We start from the raw sequence: 18,137 nt of genomic DNA, 5'->3' as shown, positions 1-18,137 counted from the left end.
CTTTCAGGAAGTAAGATAATCAAGTGAAACAAAATCGTGCATTCTGTTAAAGGGCTCCTCACCAGGCCACATAGCGAAATTTAGTTCGACGCTGGAATTTGTTGCGTACCGAATGAAGAGCATTACGTCGGAAGAATTTTTCCTGGTCGATAAAAAGAATTTGTAGCGGCACGAAACCATGATGCGAGAATGCGAGCTTCAGACCCATGCCGCTCGCCCCGTGTAGCCGTCGCAAGCCGAATCCCTTTCCTGACCTCTTCTGCGTCGGAGCCGGAGAATCACGTGACGCATACGCACACGCACAGACATGTCTTGTGCATGCATGGTCACGTGGGCATAGAGTAACAGAAAATGACAAGAGTGGACACACGAGCCTATAAGCGGCGGAGCTACGCAGCTGCTCGACAGCCGTTAGACGGCAGCACGTCACTCCCTGTTTCCAAGAGAACGCGCGTACTAGTGTTATATACTTGCAGTACCTTTTCTGGCTCACGATACATCTACTTGTCTTTGTCAGACTATGTGGCTGCGGCAGTGGCTTCCGCTCGCTCGCAGTGTGGCTCTAAATCCGTCTTTATCGTGTGCGATTGGACAGTTTGAAATCATCGATTCGTAGCTGTCATGACCATATATGGTCAGGTTTGCCGGCAAGACCATGGCAAGACGACGCGGCGACGCATATAAAATTGGCTCTGCTGGGATCGTCTGCCGGGAAGTCACTCTGCTTGGCGACTGCTTGGTAAGAACGCCTTCATTAGGTTCTTTTTTCCCATCATTACTTTGCAATGCATTTGTCTCCAAAGCTTTGACATTTGACGCACTTTGTGTTTTAGCGCCGAAAGGTTCTTTGTTCTTCACGCTTCGCGTATGATGCTCGTGAATTGCTTTGCATTAAGAAATAGCAACTTGAAATGCTGCGCAGCACGTTAGCGAAGAAATCGTTTCTTGGCGCCAAAAATGAGTCGCCGCTTGCGTCGTGAGGTTTTCTTTATGCATACAATGCCGCTACACGCAATTCTAATTCACTGCATGGGTGTGCAAATGTGTGAAAGAGCGCAGTTATGCTTAGAATCGTTATTTGTGGTATTCGCAGTGTGCTTGACGCCTATGTTAAGAGCCGAATTAGAGAGAACTTGAGAAATGAGAACAGTGTTCGTTGGCCTTGGCTACGACGTAATATTCTCGTTAAATACTGCCTCATAGTTCATGCACCGAAGGTTGCTTTGTTTGCACTGCGGCAACTCCTTGGGACTGTTTTTCGCAAAAGGGTGCTGAGAAGTGCGTCGAAGCAATTTGTGCGAAGGCCAGAGAAAATATGATCAACTTTTTTCTCTTTTTCCAGGTCATGTCGTCCGGAGTCAAGTAGTACGGCAGCTAGTGCTGCGCTGCGTGGTGCAACAACAACGACAGCACAGTGAGAGAGCGTGGTACTAAGTGGTTCAGGATTTCGCGATATGACAGGTGCCCTTTGCACCTTTCCAAGATGTACTTACTGAGAATGTGACTTCAAAGAAAATGTTTCGTCTCTCCCAACGATTGTCATATCTGCATAAATAATTGCATTGTGTGCTCGCCGCTCTGGCCGTGTGGCTTACACGAAGCTACTTATGCATGATATATATATATATATATATATATATATATATATATATATATATATATATATATATATATATATGACCTCCGAAACAATCACACGAACAGAAGTGGTCTCGGGGGCCGTGTAATTTTACCTATAAATAATGGCCTCTCAGATCGGCATTTTTAATTGTTTTTGCAATTTCTCATCTCTGAGGCGGCTGTTAGGATTCCCCACTTCCGTTCGGTGCGCTGCGAACCCAAATCGGCTGCAGGGGCCCTACGGGAGTGTCCTCTCTTAACCTCTCTATGACGTGGGCATGAGACGCCCGAGCCAGCCCGAGCACAGGGCGTTGCACGGCCGCTACCTTTTTTCTATATAGCGGCCGTGGGCGCTGTCTCGGTGTTCTTTGTGGTGTACTGCCTGTTTGTGAAGGATGGGTATGAAAGCTGCGAAATTTGTGTGGGCACGAGACTAGAGGCATCAAGAGCCAGTGCAATATGAACATTTGCCTAGACCCAGGAGAATAAATGAGCCTAATGAGCACAGGAACGGGGTAGAAAATTGCAGAGTTGCGTTATCAGGGCTGGCGTCCGCTCGACGCACAAGCCACAAGAACATGAACGCATGCGAAACGAAGGTAGATTAGTCTCGCATCTCGCTGCGATTCGCAGTAAAACAAAAAAAAACGAAGAAAAGCACGCACACATTCCGTTTCTGTGTCTTATTATTTCTCTCAAATTTCATTCATCTATTCAAGCAACAAATTACATAAGCTGCACATTTCGCGTAAAATAATTATCGCCTTGTCACGTGCTAGTGTGGGTGACGTCGGAGCACAGATGTCTACGTAGAAGGGGGACTTCAGAGCACTTCCTAGTAGTACGTCATCCCCTCCTTCTTTGGCAGCACGCCCGCGAGATGAAGGAAAAGCCGCGTTCGGCATGAAATTTGACCTATTTCCGCGGTGCGTAGCGTTGCAAGTTTTGGCAGATGTGATCTTGAACACCCAATGTATGCATTGCGCTCGTCAGCTCAATATGGTCAGACCTTGACAACATTAGTGACCAAAAAAGTTGAATTCCTACCATGACCTGGTGCACAAGGGCAATTAGAGTTGTATATTCCACTGATGTTATAGCTTGAGCATCTTCCACCAACTCGTGCTCTTTGGTAACATGCGGTTGCTGTGAGACTTCTCAGGCAGCACGTCCACATTATACATTGTGCTTTCGCATCGCAATCCTGACCAACGCTGCGAACCTAAAATTGTTGTGAAAATACACACTCATGATCAGTTGGACAGCGCTTATATTATGTACATTACTTCTACTTACCATCCAAATAGTGGTCCTTATTTTTGAAAAAAGAAAAAAACGCTTTATTGTAATCCCACCTATTGGGGAATATTTTTGTCATTTTATGGTTCAGCAACCATAAGTGCCTGCTGTATATTTGAAATGTCGCTACGTCTTTATACGTAGTTGTATCTTTTTTTTGCAACCTCTGAGCATACAGACGTACTGCTGGCTATGCGCACACTGTTTAGCGCATCAGGTTTCAGCGTTGGACTTTTGTAAATAGTACAAACACCCACCTAAACTTCATCAGATATAAAAGTGACAGAATGGCAAAATAGACCACCTGTATACAGTCGACCCCACCGTTATCGAACTCGCTAAAAAACGGGAATTAGTTCTATATACTGTACAATTCGGCATAAAATTTTAAAGAATTCACCGTGTTTTCGGTTCGACTTATGGTGCGGTTCGACCCTCATGGATAACCTTCGCGATAATGCAAGGAAATCGGTTTTGGCAATACGTGGAATTTCTGTTACGTTTTTATGATGCCACAATTTTCGTTAGGGCTGGGGGTATATGCAGGGACGGGGGATTAGGCGAGAAAATACGCTGTCGATGTAACCAGCGACACAACATTTTAATACGTTACTGTCCGTACTCGTCGGACGCGGGACGCCTCTAGTCTGCCTTGGCACTAGTGTTGGCGTTGTTTTTTAGTATCATACCGCGCGTGATTCCTAGCATGTTCTACCTTAGCGGCGACGTCGGAACTTTTATCTGCGTTCGACTGCATTTATTATCGCCAGCTATGTGCATACGGGCCAGGCGATTCTGTTTTACGATAGTGAATGCGTAAAAAAAGGTAGTTGAGAAGGAAACGTTGACCCCGCACGACGGCCGCGCCGACGAGGAATAATGCGACAAAGGACGCTATTGCAAGCAAACGTTTCTACTCGCTCTGCATGGCCTCCTCCTGATCAGATAGATCATTCTTCCAAATGCATGCGGAATGTCCCCTTCTGTGAGCAAAAGACAACTTCTTGTGACAGAAGGCACACTTCTGGGGGTGTTTCACTCTGCCCTATGATCGTTATCTCATTTGTTCCGGCTATTTTTGTTAGATGTAGCCGTGAATTTTCCTATGCATTGACGTTAAAGAATTGCCCTGTTCGAAAATTGTTCTATATAAATAAGCATTCGATTTACACGAATTCGATATAGTCGGGTTTGGTGCTCTAGGTTTTAGCCTTTAGTATTTATTCTCGCCGTCCTAGAGGGGACGCCCGCCATATTTAGTGACACATATCGGGCTCATTCATGTGCTGATTTTTTCTTGTATAGGTTCCACCTTACATAAATTGCTTACTCGGAGTATTTCATTGATGCTGAATGAAGCAAATTAATACCTGTTCGGCCCCTTCTTAGGCCCTTCCGCAAGGTCAACGACCCCATTGTACGTTTCTAATAACATCGGAGTGTAATCAGTAGGTGTTTTTCAGAAATGATCCGGTGCGTGTTCTTTTGTAAATTGTTAGCGCAACGGTCAATGTGTTGTTCAGTTGCCATAGTTATCATGGAACGCTGACAAATAATGAAGTTCTCTTACCGAAAGAACTTTTGATAGGAGGATCCCTTTCGAGTGTCACGAAGGGTATTAAGGACAAGAAATGTTTTCTTTGTTGTTGGCTTTCATTGGTTAAAGAAAGTGCGTATGATCACATAGTGCTGTTGCATAATACGCGAGTCGAAATATTTACTGAGTACAAATCAAATAAATAAATACAACGCTACTGAGAAGCCGCGCGCGTTCGGATATTGTAGCTGTCTTCGAACGATAACGAATGGTGTACGGTCGCACTTCCTGCGAAAAAAATGGCTAGTGAAACGCCGAGGAAAACCATAATTTTTTACCGAAGGACGAAGGCGGTGGCGTGGCGGACAAGCGTGTTCAAGGCAGCGTTTTGCCGAATCTAGAGCGCGTGAGTCCGGCTAATCGGAACTGTAGCCGTTCGTTCTTTCGTAATGAACGCCTACTTGTGCAAAATACCGTATAAAAGCCTTACGAGAAATTACCACTAAAATTCTAAGTACCCTGCGACGCAAGTACTTTTTTGTTATATTCCGAGCTGCTTGAAGAAATCACTGCGCAGCTGTGAATACGTACGCCTTTATGATGTGGCTTTTGCATTACCTGGAAAGCAAAGGACGACCAATAATTACTATGCATTTAGTCGCTGAAAAAAAATCTTAATTATACCATGGGCACCATAAATGAGAACAGTGATGCGCAAAATATCTGTTTTTTCGTGACGTGTCCTCATCAAGAGCGTTCTTGCCGCTTTCCACAGGTTGATCATTCTATATATTGACTTTAGGCAGTGAAGCGTCCACTAATTGATCACACTTGCGTGTCAAGTGTTTTACCCTATAGTAGAATCACGTATAGTTCATTTACTTCATAGCACTTCCTTACGGTGGAATGCGGTATCACTATTATAAAAAGGGCCCGGCGGATTTAGACGACAAAACTAAAGACACATGTTTGTGTGCTCGTTCCGGCAAACTGGAAGCCTCCAGGTGGTATGGGAGGGACTGTTGGACAGCTGCCTGCTCGTATAAAGACCACGTTCTATGTGACGTGAGCTGGCAAAAAAGAGTTTTCCACGCCCAAAATCAAGGCTACGAGCGGCATGCGCTAAAATGTTGACATTCGCAGGAATACGCAATAATGTACATGGGAGGAAGACCGTCGCTGTAGCTCAATAGGTAGAGCCTCGCACGCGTTATCCGAAGGTTGTACTTTCGGTCAATACCGGCGGCAAGTTATCTTTTGGTAAACTATAATTTCTTTACATTGTAATTACAATTACCACATTAAAGTTGAAGACTACAACTAATGCCCGTATATTTTCATCCGCTTCATTGTCTGTCGCTTTCATTAGGTTGTTCATAACAAAGAAAATGAGCCCCTGATCAATTCTTCTTGGCCCATTGAAGATTTTGTTCGTGTGTATTGGAGTCTTGCCGTCTTACTCCGTGACGCCGCTTTCATATTATTTATTAATCCGTGCCACGTCACCCAATTATCAGTTCAACAGCCTCTTGCAGCTTCCCTATCACGTGTAGGGATAGGGAAGCTGCAAGAGGCTGTTGTAAATCGAACAGTCTAGAACGGCATTTTAGTTTGCAATAGAAACGCGCGCTTTTGAACAGTAAAGTAGTTGATAATATCAGCAAAGTGCTTAGGAAAACGAATGGCGACCAGGAAGCGCTTAAATAACCCGCCACGGCGGTCTAGTGGTTGTGGTGCTCGACTGTTAACCCAAAGGGCTCGGGATCGAATCCCGGCCGCGGCAGCCGCATTTTCGATGGAGACGAAAACGCTTCAGGCACGTGTATTTACATTTAGGTACACGGTAAAGAACCCCAGGTGGTTGAAATTTCAGAAGCCCTCCACTACGGCGTCCCTCGTAATCATAGCTTGGTTGTACAACGTTAAACCCTAACAATTATTATTACGCCCAAATATCACAAAATATATGTACAGGCGATGTCCTGCCCAAAAAATAATTACTGCATGGGGATGCACGTTACCCACTAATGCCGATCAACACACAAACGTTGCAATGCGACCGTTAAGGTGCTCTTGGTTTGACATGTGACATACCACCAGACGTTCTCCTTTATTCACTTGATGATATGAACTAACACCACAGCAGAACAAGTGCTATTGAAATTGCTTAACGAGACAATTCGCAAAAGTAGCCTCGGCATTATCAAACGAAAACATTGTGCATATATCTTGTAGTACGTGTCTGGTTTGCAATACATAGTTGCGTTGTACGGCATCTGTCACTGGGTTGAGTGAGTGGCTACGCGGCTTAAACAGTTTTGCTCGCGGCTTGCTACGTACATCGGGTATTACTTATGATCATACAGAATATCCGCACAGGATTATCCGATGCATGACGAGGGCACATGACGATGCATGACGAAGGTCTTCGCTTGAACTCAGTTGCATAGTGTCCCTACCCTTGTAAACACGTCGCCAAAAACAAGTGACGTAGTCAAGAAACAAGTGTCCTTAAAGTAATTTACCCAAGAAAATACCGAATAGTCATAATGCAATACATCACCGAAGTGATGTATTCGCGAACCACCCAATTCTTTGATGTACTGTTCAGCCCAGGCCGCGCTACAGGGCCAGTAATAAACATACCAATAATTATCACTAGGCGTCTTTCCACTGACGCTTGCCGCGATGAGTGTTAGAGGATGGTGAAACTGAAGAAATATGCACCACATTCTTACTTCATAAGAATGAGGATTGTGCTTGTAATATGAAGTCGCACGAAAAAACGTTTTCTGCGAGTCAAGTTTCTCACTGCCCTACATCTCCTAGCATACGTAGTGGACCCTTCTTTCGTCGATGTAGTTGACAGCGGTTTCTGTGCACTGTAGGGCCAGCGATCGTCCTCATGCACAGATGCATTTCCGTAACGTGCGCAGATATTAGGCCCATAACAAAAAATGAACGTTGCTAACGTATATTGTTTTGAAATTGTGGACGGCAATTGTGAGAAAAATACTTCAAATGTTAGAAATTTCCTATGGGAGCCATCTGTGCCCTTTGTTTCTTATGTTTTGCGATGTTCATGAATCCCATTAGTATGTCTATAGGGATGCGACAATAACTATTGTATTAAACCAAAGCGCTTAGATGCCTCTTCAAACGCGAATGGTGACCTTCGGAGTCAACACGAGTGATGTGAAAATTATAGGTGGTGACCTGACCCTATGACGTCATTATGACATCAGAGATCACAAGGAATTGTAACGCCATTGTGGTGTCAATATCACGTTACATGATGACGCCCTGCCATGTCATTGCTTGATCAATGATGGGCAGATTCCGGAGGCAATGAAAAAACCACGTGAGCTGTGCACAAAGCTTCCAATGCCTCTTGTACCGGAAGCAGCGCAAAGCAGTGTTGTGTGATTAACTGGTCTAAAATATGTAAAATGTTCGAGGGTATACATCGTACTTGGGGCTTTCTAGAAGGTGTTCTGAAGCATCCTATAACCTTTTGTTGATATCTTTAAGCTAAATTTAAGAGTGTTCGTTGATCTCTAGAAAGAGCAGCCTGCTTAACATAAAGAGTTGTCTCGATGAACGCTTGTGCGAATGGACACATCACTCAGAAATGTTGTCGAAATGAAAAGAGTGACTCTGCCTGTATGAAGCCGACAAAGATAATGCAGGCCTGTTCAACGATGGGCTATCACTGAGAAATTGTTTCTGTGGTGTATTTCAAACTACTTCGCTGCAAGAAGGGAAACCTGGTCAAGTTGGTGATAGTTCCTGTTTGAACAGCTCACAGCGATAAACAGACCAGGATGATGACAAGCGCCCGAGTCGTTACCTTCTTTTTTCTATGTCCTCCTTTTTTAGCGCTGTAAGCTGTTTTACTGCGCTTACGACGTGTTAGGTGCCGTTGGGTGTTGTTTTCCCTTTTTTGGCACTTCGCATCGGAAGATTGTTATTGACGAGGCGCTTTGACTGCACGGCACACTATATTCGCACGTACACAGTGATATAAATTTCGCACATTTATTAATCCCGGAAAACTCGATCAAAGTCGTATTTAGTAGGCAACACCACTATTCGATTTAGGCTGAATACAGGGAAAGTTGAACCAACATGGTACCTACATCTTATCAGTGACCTAAATTCCAACTGCCACTAGAGGGTGCATTAAGCCACTCTCAGTTTATCACGTGATTTCCGGCTACAAGCTTGCAGTTCAAAATTCATATTAAGTATTCATTTCTGGGCTCCAGGTAACTAGGTGTTTCTGCTTCGTTTTTTATCGCCTGCCACTGAAATCTTCCTGCCAAACGTCGCTCGTTTCCTGTCTGCACTTAGCGTCCTTTCACAGTGCACGTCTTTGCCGGTTAGAGTATAATTTCTTTACAAAAAGTTTAAATCGGGCACAAGTTATTCGAGAAACCTTGGTCGTTTTGGCTCCCTGTTTCAAAAAGTGGGAGGATGAGGGCAAAGAAGACAATGTCTCCGAAACTGAACTTTAAAAGCATTTTGAGATGGCCTAACTGACCATGCCTAACATTTTTAATTTTTATCTTCATGAAATATATAGATATTTCTGTGTAATTTCACTTGAGAAATGAGCTACCTTAAAATAGTATGATTAACCCGTAGTGAGCAGATACGGTGCTTTGTAGGCGTGACTATTCTATGAAGAACGGGCTGTTTTAAAGTTTAATTTTATTAGGTGAAATGCGAATTAAATCTTTCGTAGATGTTGCTTTTGCAAAAATAGCTAAGTGTACCTTATGTCTCAAAAGGTGTGTTCAGAACTCGGGAACAAATGACACCAGGTGTTCCTTATCAAGGTGCCGATCGCATGAACTTAGCTTAGGTGCATGAGTTCTAATTGGTAAATATTTGGACGACCTTAAATGGCAGTATGCAATGCGACTGTCCTCCATGGAACAGCTATGCAGGAACGTGTGGTAATGCAACAAATGAGCTACTTAGCAAACTTTTCAGAGGAGATATCAGCAAATTCTTTTTCATGCAAAATATACTTCACGGGCAGAGACAATAAACAACTTGGACGCTCGTGGAAGCACGGTGCGTGTTGATCTCTAGGAACAAACAATGTTAGTAATTGCTAAAACTTTAAATAATGTTCCTTATTTAGCGAGAAGATTTAGTGTGACTACTTGCCAATCTGTTCCGATTATGAACTGCAGCTGGGCTTAGACTGCTTGTTAAAAGGAGTATGGTGCAAACGACGTTAAAGCAGCGATGCATTTGCGTCGTTCCCGCTTGAGAGAGCGTCGAAATAAATTGTTCAGACAACTCTCAGTATTAGAAAGTCTCATGTCTATTCCGCGCAGGTGGTGCACTTAATGCTTGAGTCTTGAATATATGCGAAATTGTGCAGTCGCCCAACGTACGTTAAAAAGAAGATACGTGTACGTCGCGGCAAACAGGGTATCTCATTGTCCTTCTTTTAGTGTCAAAACACAATAGCTAGAGTCAAGTTTGAATGCAGCTGTTTTTCCGACATGTTTTCAACGAAACAAGATAGTTTGAACAGCACAGCAAATACCGTCATCGTACTGCCTACTGAAACGTTCCGTATTCCATTCCAATAATTTCATATGTTTCCATATGGAATCCATATGTTTTCTGTATACTTTCCATATATTTTCCATCTCTTTACGTAAGATTCTTACGGAAACATGCGGAATTATTGGAATAGCATACGGAACGTTTCAGTAGGGCTGAGATAATTCCGAGCGTTTTGTTTCACAGGGAAAATTGCTACAGAACCAGAATGGGTGTGCGCAATGTTATAGCACATTAGGGGGAAAATTAAAACTAGGAGTGCGACTAGGGGTCAAAAATGATATAGCTAATAACTGCGAGAAACACTGTACCATTTTTGAGAGGGAACCAAATTTGGTGAATAAACTTTGTATCCAAATATCACTTCACGATTTTTTTTGGTTTCTTAGCCTAGACACATCAGCATGGAACGCAATAGTGTTGTACATGGCACAATCGGTGCAAGTGGCCCACGTTTTTCGTCTAAGATATGAAATTCACCAATGTGGAATGTTCCGATGTTCTTGTAGCAACCTTCCATATCTTCGGTCTATCGTTCCCGGAAGGGTCATGTACCCATCGATAGACCTATTGTTGCTTCCTATGTAATCAGTCGTTACAATACTTTCTAGCAAAGCTACGAATGCGCACAAATTGTGCTTAACGCACAACATTCACGCGCCCGCCAGTTCCCAACTTCTGCAAAGTCCATGGCAATACTTCGCGTTTCCGGTGACGTCAATGTGCAATAAATAATTGCCTTCAAGACGTATATTTTGTTAAGCTATACCAAAGTAATCATATCTGTGTAATTGTTTTATTAATCCACTAACGGTTTCGAACAAGCACATCTTGTCTTTGAGTCGTGTCTGCAAACCATTTTGGGTAATGTAGGTCGTCTGCTTGACATAATATCCCTCTAACAGTGTTTTGAACGTGGCATGGTCGTTTGCGGGCTAGTTTGCGAGTAACTTCGCAGATGCCAGCACTCGTTTGGTAAATTATGTTTGTTCCATTCACTGTTTACTATTCTGGCATCTTGTGTTTTGAAAGTGGCGTCGGGCGGAAGGAACACGCGTGTTGAGCCATATTCCTAGAAAGGTTTTCCGTGGGTTACAGCATGATTCAAATCGTCATACATATGAAACGATTAGTAGACAGTTGAAAATGTCGAAACAGGGTTCGTCTGGTTTCTATCTCTGAATAACAACAGGTAGGCAACGCACCACAGCATGTAGTGTCCTTATACATCTATTGGTAGTATATCTAGCTGTGGCAGAATGTTCCACGCACGCCGTCATGGCCACGATCGGTGCTATCACTCGCAGGTTTACATGCATAGACATACGCGATAAAGTGGACAAGATGGCGAACGCTGATGTAGCTCAATAGGTAGAGCATCAGACACGTTATCTGACGGTTGCACGTTTGGTCCCTGCCATTCTCAGGTTATCTTTTAGTCGACAATATTTTCTTCACTTTTTATATCGTTATTACTAAAACAACATCCGCTATACTTTTCTTCGCTTCTTGTCTGATTGGTTTCATTAATGTAGTGTCCAGCCACCGTAAGGTTGCTTGGTGCTTTCTCGTGCTGAAAAGACATATAAAAAGAGCGCACTCGTCAACGTAATTTTGATTCTTTTAATATATAGAAAAGTTTCAGCAGAATACTTTCAGTCGATATTTGCATCATGTACAGGCTGTTTCACACTTAGGGGAAATCTCGGAGCGCCCGGCATCGTGATGCGGCCAGCGCTGCAACCACGCGCCGTCAGCAGCTCGCGCGTGCGCAGATGTACAACTGTACACTCTTGAAGCGTATGCGCACGCGCGAGCTGCTGCCGGCGCGCGGATTGCAGCGCTAGGCGCATCGCGATGCCGGGCGCTCCGAGATTTCCCCTAAGTATGAAACAGCCTGTACATGAAATACAGCAGCCACTGCAGCACGTATGCGCACATTCACAATGGGACCATGATTTATTGGCTTGAGCCGGAAGAATATTCAACTTTACTAAATACAACATGCTAAAGACACTTTAATATCTATCTTTAGTTTTAACAGCATCTGCGTGTGTTCGCAGGTGCTCACAACAATCTGTTTTATGGCACGGTTCAGACAACTGGCTGTGATTCAAAGTGGAGGCAATTTCTACAGAACACAGACACTGGACGCGATCATAAATCACAGACGGAGAAATATCCTAGAGCCAGCAATTTGTGAGGGTGACTCGGCATAGAGTTATGAGAGATTATCTAGGAAGGAACGTCGGTGTATCTAGCACTGCTGAATATCAAAGGAAATTTAGAGCTATTAAGCATTATCTAATACAATTGTTTGCATTTTTGGCATTAGTTGATTATTGGCCCACAGACTTGTTAAAACACATATGACATTTGCAAATGAATCCCGCAAGGTGGCAGAATGGTTCAGAATGGGAAAGTAGACAATTAACCCTTTCTAGCACGAAGGCACAAAGAAATTCATCAATCCATGAATTTCCTTGTGGCTTCGTGCTACAAACGGGTTGTTGTCTATTTTGTCTTTCTTAACATGACATGACATGACAAGAACTTTATTGGAGTCCTGAGGAACTCGAATCTGGGGAGCCGGAGGCCCCCAGATCAAGTTGGTGGCTCCGCCCACGATGGGACTGGAAGTCGAAGTTCCGTCGCGATGTGTTGCGCTCTCTGGACAGCATGGGTTGGGTGTGGAGATCGCTGCTCTTCAGAGATTCCTCCCATTGCTCCTTCGTGAAGGGTGGAGAGGCATTAAATGTTGGGCACAGCCAGAGCATGTCGTCGAGAGAACATGGGTCATGGCCGCATTTGGGGAACGACTGCAAGTGGTCGGGGTCTGTCCTACTAAGCCACGGAATAGTGGGATGCGAACGGTTTTACAGAAGTGTGAATGTGGTAGCCTGAGGCCTGTTCAGTTTGGGGCGGTGTAGTGGAAATTTTTTCCTGGCAACGGATAGCCCGGCTCGCCACGAGGTCGACATCCATAAAGGTTCATTACGTACTTTTCAAGAAATTATTTCCCACTACCACATATGAGATTTATTTTATTGTAAATAGCTAAGTGTACATGTGTCGAAAGCTTTTACAGCGAAAGTTGTTACGAGATTAATTTTTTTTTCACAACCACAACCAAAACGATCACATACAGAATATACACACTTGATAAAAACACTAGCTCCAGGAGATTAAAACAAGGGCCGTTTTTGGCACCGTAGTTGTCCGCCGCCGCCGGTGTCCGTAACCAAAATCACGCCAGATAAGAAAAATATTCAGGATGGAACAAGGTTCTAACCTGGGTCCGCTGCGTGGGAGCCCAGTATTCTACGTCAGAGCCATGCCGGTGCTTGAAGCTGCTTTGTAAAAAGACCCTATACATGGCTTCATGTCGAGAAGCAACCACGGTAACATACTCGTATGTAAGGTAATGCGGTAACGAACACGCATCACACAATGCGAATTCTGTAACCAGGCGTCACACAATGCGAATTGCGCAACGAGTGGGTTGTTGAATGCTTCCAACCCATTACCAAGTCCTCTACCATAATTCTTCATCGTCATCAGCCACAGATTCAACAAAGTGCACATAATGCCTCACAGGTGTTTAGCGATTACCACGGTTCTCCGCAAAATGACGAAAAATTGCATAGTGGCTGCTTCCCCACTTCACGAAAATTATGATGATTTATAGCATTGTGGGTTCCTCACAAGTGCACTTCTGTTGGTTGCCACGGGAGCCCATAACGCTCTCATGATCGATTTCCTCAGGGTCTCAATAAAGCTATTTCCCTCTTTCTCTCTCTCTCTCTCTGTTTCCCACGTTAACATATGTTATCAAGCGTGGTGGGAGAGTAGAATAACGACCGGGCGTCACAAAATGCGAATTACGTAACTAGTGGGTCGTTTAAACCTTTCAACCCATTACAAGGGGATCAGCCATAATTCTTCATCGTCATCAACCGTTGCATCAACAAAGTGCCCATAATGCCTCACAGATGGTATGTCGCTTCTCTGCAGCATGACAAATAATGTCCTGGTGGGTGCTTCCCAACTTCACAAAAATTTTGTGGCGTAGTGGGTGCATTCCTAGTGTACTTGTATTAGTAAACACAAGAGAGTTTATAACGGGCTCTAGAAATGCCGCTCTTCCAGCTTTCTCTGTGACTGTGTTGCGCTTTCCACGCAGGTCTGGCGTTTTATTTATTTTTTTTGTTGAATAGACGAATTCCCCTAAACATTTAAGTTGACAAATTAGCTTACGTTGCATTGCCCAATGCGAATGCTATCTTTTTCTTCTTTTTATTTATATGTTGTTAAAGAAACTTGCTTCACTCTTGTATTACCCTGTATAACACGTCGCGTTGTTTTAAGCGCTTGCATTGAAGGGTTATCGTCTTTTGCAATATGGATGTATTATTTCTCGTACGCAATATATGGGGCTCTGGTGCTTTCAAGTGAATTAGTTTTCACATTTGACCCGAGCATGTGCCCATTGTAGCTTGGGAACCAGCTGAACTTCAACAGGAATCATCATTATTCACGCGAGTGACCCATACCAAGACGTGAAAACGGCCTCTGGGAGGTCTCAGTTATAGGTATCTAATCGATACGCCGCCTGGTAATACTTCACGAAAAAGAATGCAATATTTATCGGTCTTTGCTTGCTGTCACCGTTGTTTGTAAGACAAGTCGAAGTGATCGTATCTTGAAAAATGAATTCTTTTAAATTTAACATGAGTACTGAAGCGCCCCAGTCATCAGCGCCCAGGGATGAAAACGCCAGCAGATCGAACTGCTTCGCTATATACTTAATAGAAGTATTCCGTGTCCATCTACGTCAGCATAACGCTGGCTGTATTGACACGGGTGTAAAGATCACATAGAAATAAAAGTCAGACCGATAAAGACATTCAAGAAAACTGAAAAACTGCAGCACAGTTCGAGAAACCAAGGGTATTTGTATATTCAGGCTGCACCCTACGAGCCCCCGCCACCCTGCACGCTTTCACGAACAGGTCGGGCTGGTTCCGGGAGTTGGTGTTACAAAGCGAGGCTTCCCACAGTTGCGTGGCGGGGCATGGCAACATTTTAGGCCATCTATAATTTGAAATTTTAGTTATTGCTAGATCACATAATTTGCTGCTGCTTATATATTTCGTCAGAGACAAACGCAGGTGGGATGATGATGACGAACGCCTTTTATATGCATTTATTATTAACACATGTTCCTGTAATAGACAAAAAACGTTGCAAGGTTATTCTTTCTGCCACAGTTAAAGATGCCAGTATGAGCCCGTGGCCGGCTCTGTTTTCAGATGCCCATGAAGCGAATGTCCAAATATACATACGAGTATACCATACACTTGCACTCTTCATCGGTGTTTGGCGTAAGTGTAAGATATGTTAGCCAACGTCACCCTGAAAATTGTGAGTCTCAGCCCTCGCCTAGCTATATTACTGATGAGCAATAACACTGGTTAGCAATAGCTAATGCTAGCTAGTATTGGCTATGGCACAAAGCAGTCTAAAGAGCTATAAGTAAGACAGTGCATGTAACACGACTACAAAAGTAACAGCACTTGTAGCTTCTATGACGAGTTATGCAACACATGTGTGTAAGTCCAAGATATCGCCAAATTAGGCAGTGTTTTACATATGTTATATTGTAAAGGGAGCAGAAATTCATACGTGCATAAAACCGTGTTTAGCGCATTTTTATAAAGCAATGTTGGTGTCTGGCGGCTTGCTCGTGCCACTCCAGTAGAGGATACTAGAACAGGAAAGGACTCGGAGCGGTCTCAGCACCAATGTACAGAAAGTGAAGACAAAAAGGCTCAAGCCGCTCGTGGGCTGCGATCGGTAGCCAGCAGTGTGTCGTCATTTCAGAATTGCGCACGGCTCTGTCAAATTGGCTTAGGGGTGGAATGCCCGCTTACCACTCAGAATGCGCGGGTTCGAATCTCAGCTGTAGATGGTCGGTTTTTATTTTTATTCTCACTTGTTAGAGCTGAATTGGGTTTCTTTATTTCTTAAAACTAGCTTCAATTGCTACGCATTGCTGCAAAATGAAACGTAATCTGTGAAGTCTTGTTTCAAGTCTCATATTCGCAAAAATCTCGGAGGCCATATTTTACGTTTTTATTGATTGCAATGCGGTGGCGCTGCCAATATTTACGCTCACAGTCAAATTTCTCCTATTTCACTTCACATTTCAGGCTACTTTTTGTAGCGGTACGTAGCAAGTGAAGCTCATTTTAAGAACGAAACGAAAACCACTACAGCTGTAACGAGGGGCGCTGAAAATAAAAACCACCTTCTACAGCTGAGATTCTAACCAGGGCATTTTCAGTTGGAAGCGTGCATCCTACCGCTTCACCACTTTGAAGGACATGCGCGCAACTCTTAAACGTCGACACATTGCAAGCTACGGATCACAACGCCGGAAGCGACTTGGCCCTGCTTGGGCTTCAATTTTCGAAGCTGATTCCGAGCCCCACCGCGATGGTCTAGTGGTTATGGCGCTCGGCTGCTGACCCGAAGGTCGCGGGATCGAATCGCAACCGCGGTGGCTGCATTTTCGATGGAGGCGAAAATGTTTGAGGCCAGTGTACTTAGATTTAGGTGCACTTTAAAGAACCCCAAGTGGTCAAAATTTCCGGAGTCCTTCGCTACGGCGTCTCTCATGATCATATATTGGCTTTGGGACGTTAACCACCAGATATCATCATCGGCAAGCTTATTCCGAGCACGATCCCCCATAACGAGCTCTATGACGGCACGTCATCGTTTTAGACTTTTTCACGCAGCATTCACCAAACTTGCAGTCCTGTGTGTGACTGCACTGTCTATTATAAATTGTAACCTGCAATAATTTTGAAAATACGCATCTCCTTCGGCGCATTGTTCGCATTTCTTATATTCAGTGCCTGCTCTTAGAACGCTCTACGAACGTTTAAAACATGAGAAGTTTTTTTTTTTTTTCACCAGACGTGTACTTAACCATCGGCTTGATGAAAGTTTGCCAGATGCGCTATTGTGGAGGACTTATTGTGAGGAAGTAAAGGAATGCATCTTCAAAGCTTAAGGCCTGCCTTTCATACCCAACGAAAGAATAGAACATCCCGCATAGCGAACAGGCGCTGTGTAAAGAGCTTCGAAGTTGATGACGGACGCCACAGCGGCGTGTTTTGATGCGCGTCTATAAAATAGCGTGCAGCCCTGTACAATGAAAAAACGCAGCCATGTATCAACTACAGAACACTTGGGAGCGCTTGAGTAGCGTCGCGTGAGCGTGCGTCCATTTCATATTTGACGAGTTTCGCGCGCATTTGTTTTTTCTCGGAAAAAACAAGCAGGCAGATTTCTGCAATAAATTAATGGTTAAATATGGCGTTATATACGCGACGTCAACATAAGGCTGGGTAATTCAAGTTAAAACAATAATTAGCGCTTAGTCATAAAAAAAATAAAGTGTTGTTGTACACACAAATAACACCAATATGCAACAGGTAGAACTTTCCTAGAGTGCATGATTTTTTGAAATGTGAGTCCAAGTTTGCTGGGACATTCAGTATATTATATATATATATATATATATATATATATATATATATATATATATATATATATATATATATATATATATATATATGCGTTTGTTACCTGATACCTGCGCGAGGTATCCTGCAGTGTCTTCAATGCATCACATTCGCAAATCATAACTCCAAGGCACTCAATAGTACATTTGAATAATGAAAATCAAGGAATGCGTTGTTTTGTGTGAGTTTCAGTAATTACTGTTATTTTGCGTGCACCTAAACATCTAATTCTTCGGCAATCAGTCAGCTTCAATTCTTGCACGAAATGAATCAAATGTTAGGCACAAAATGCCTGTCCGGTTTGCTTTTTGATTGTATTCGTTTCGAGCAAAGAAAATAGTAATGTTGACGTTGGTCCTGGAAGCGCGGCAAGTCGAACGATCCTCTAACATGGTAATGTCTCCAGCAAAGTGATCCTCAGCAGCAATACGCGACCTAATGAAGCTGAATGAGGGCTAGTAGTCCACTCAGGAAGCCCACGCAAATGTCAGCACTGCGTT

General features: G+C 43.6%; 2 long non-coding RNA genes across 6 annotated transcripts in view; both read right to left on the bottom strand.

Annotated features, from left to right (window-relative positions):
• The window catches only part of LOC119374383 (uncharacterized), a 239,275-nt gene that overhangs the window by 101,807 nt on the left and 119,331 nt on the right, over nucleotides 1-18,137 (bottom strand). The window lies entirely within an intron of this gene.
• LOC119374381 (uncharacterized) overlaps nucleotides 1-18,137 on the bottom strand; it is a 67,186-nt gene that overhangs the window by 15,861 nt on the left and 33,188 nt on the right. For 2 of the 5 annotated variants that reach the window (XR_005180151.1, XR_007417917.1), the window contains exon 2: nucleotides 2,668-2,842. This is a non-coding gene — a long non-coding RNA (uncharacterized LOC119374381). Of the gene's footprint in view, nucleotides 1-2,667; nucleotides 2,843-5,026; nucleotides 6,534-18,137 lie in introns of those variants that run through there. The other 3 variants (XR_005180149.2, XR_005180150.2, XR_007417916.1) reach the window with 3 other exon arrangements.

Source organism: Rhipicephalus sanguineus, chromosome 11, assembly GCF_013339695.2.
Source record: "Rhipicephalus sanguineus isolate Rsan-2018 chromosome 11, BIME_Rsan_1.4, whole genome shotgun sequence".
Classification (NCBI taxonomy): Eukaryota; Metazoa; Arthropoda; class Arachnida; order Ixodida; family Ixodidae; genus Rhipicephalus; species Rhipicephalus sanguineus.
The sequence above is the reverse complement of the archived record's forward strand: the minus strand, read 5'-3'. Positions and strand labels throughout refer to the sequence as shown.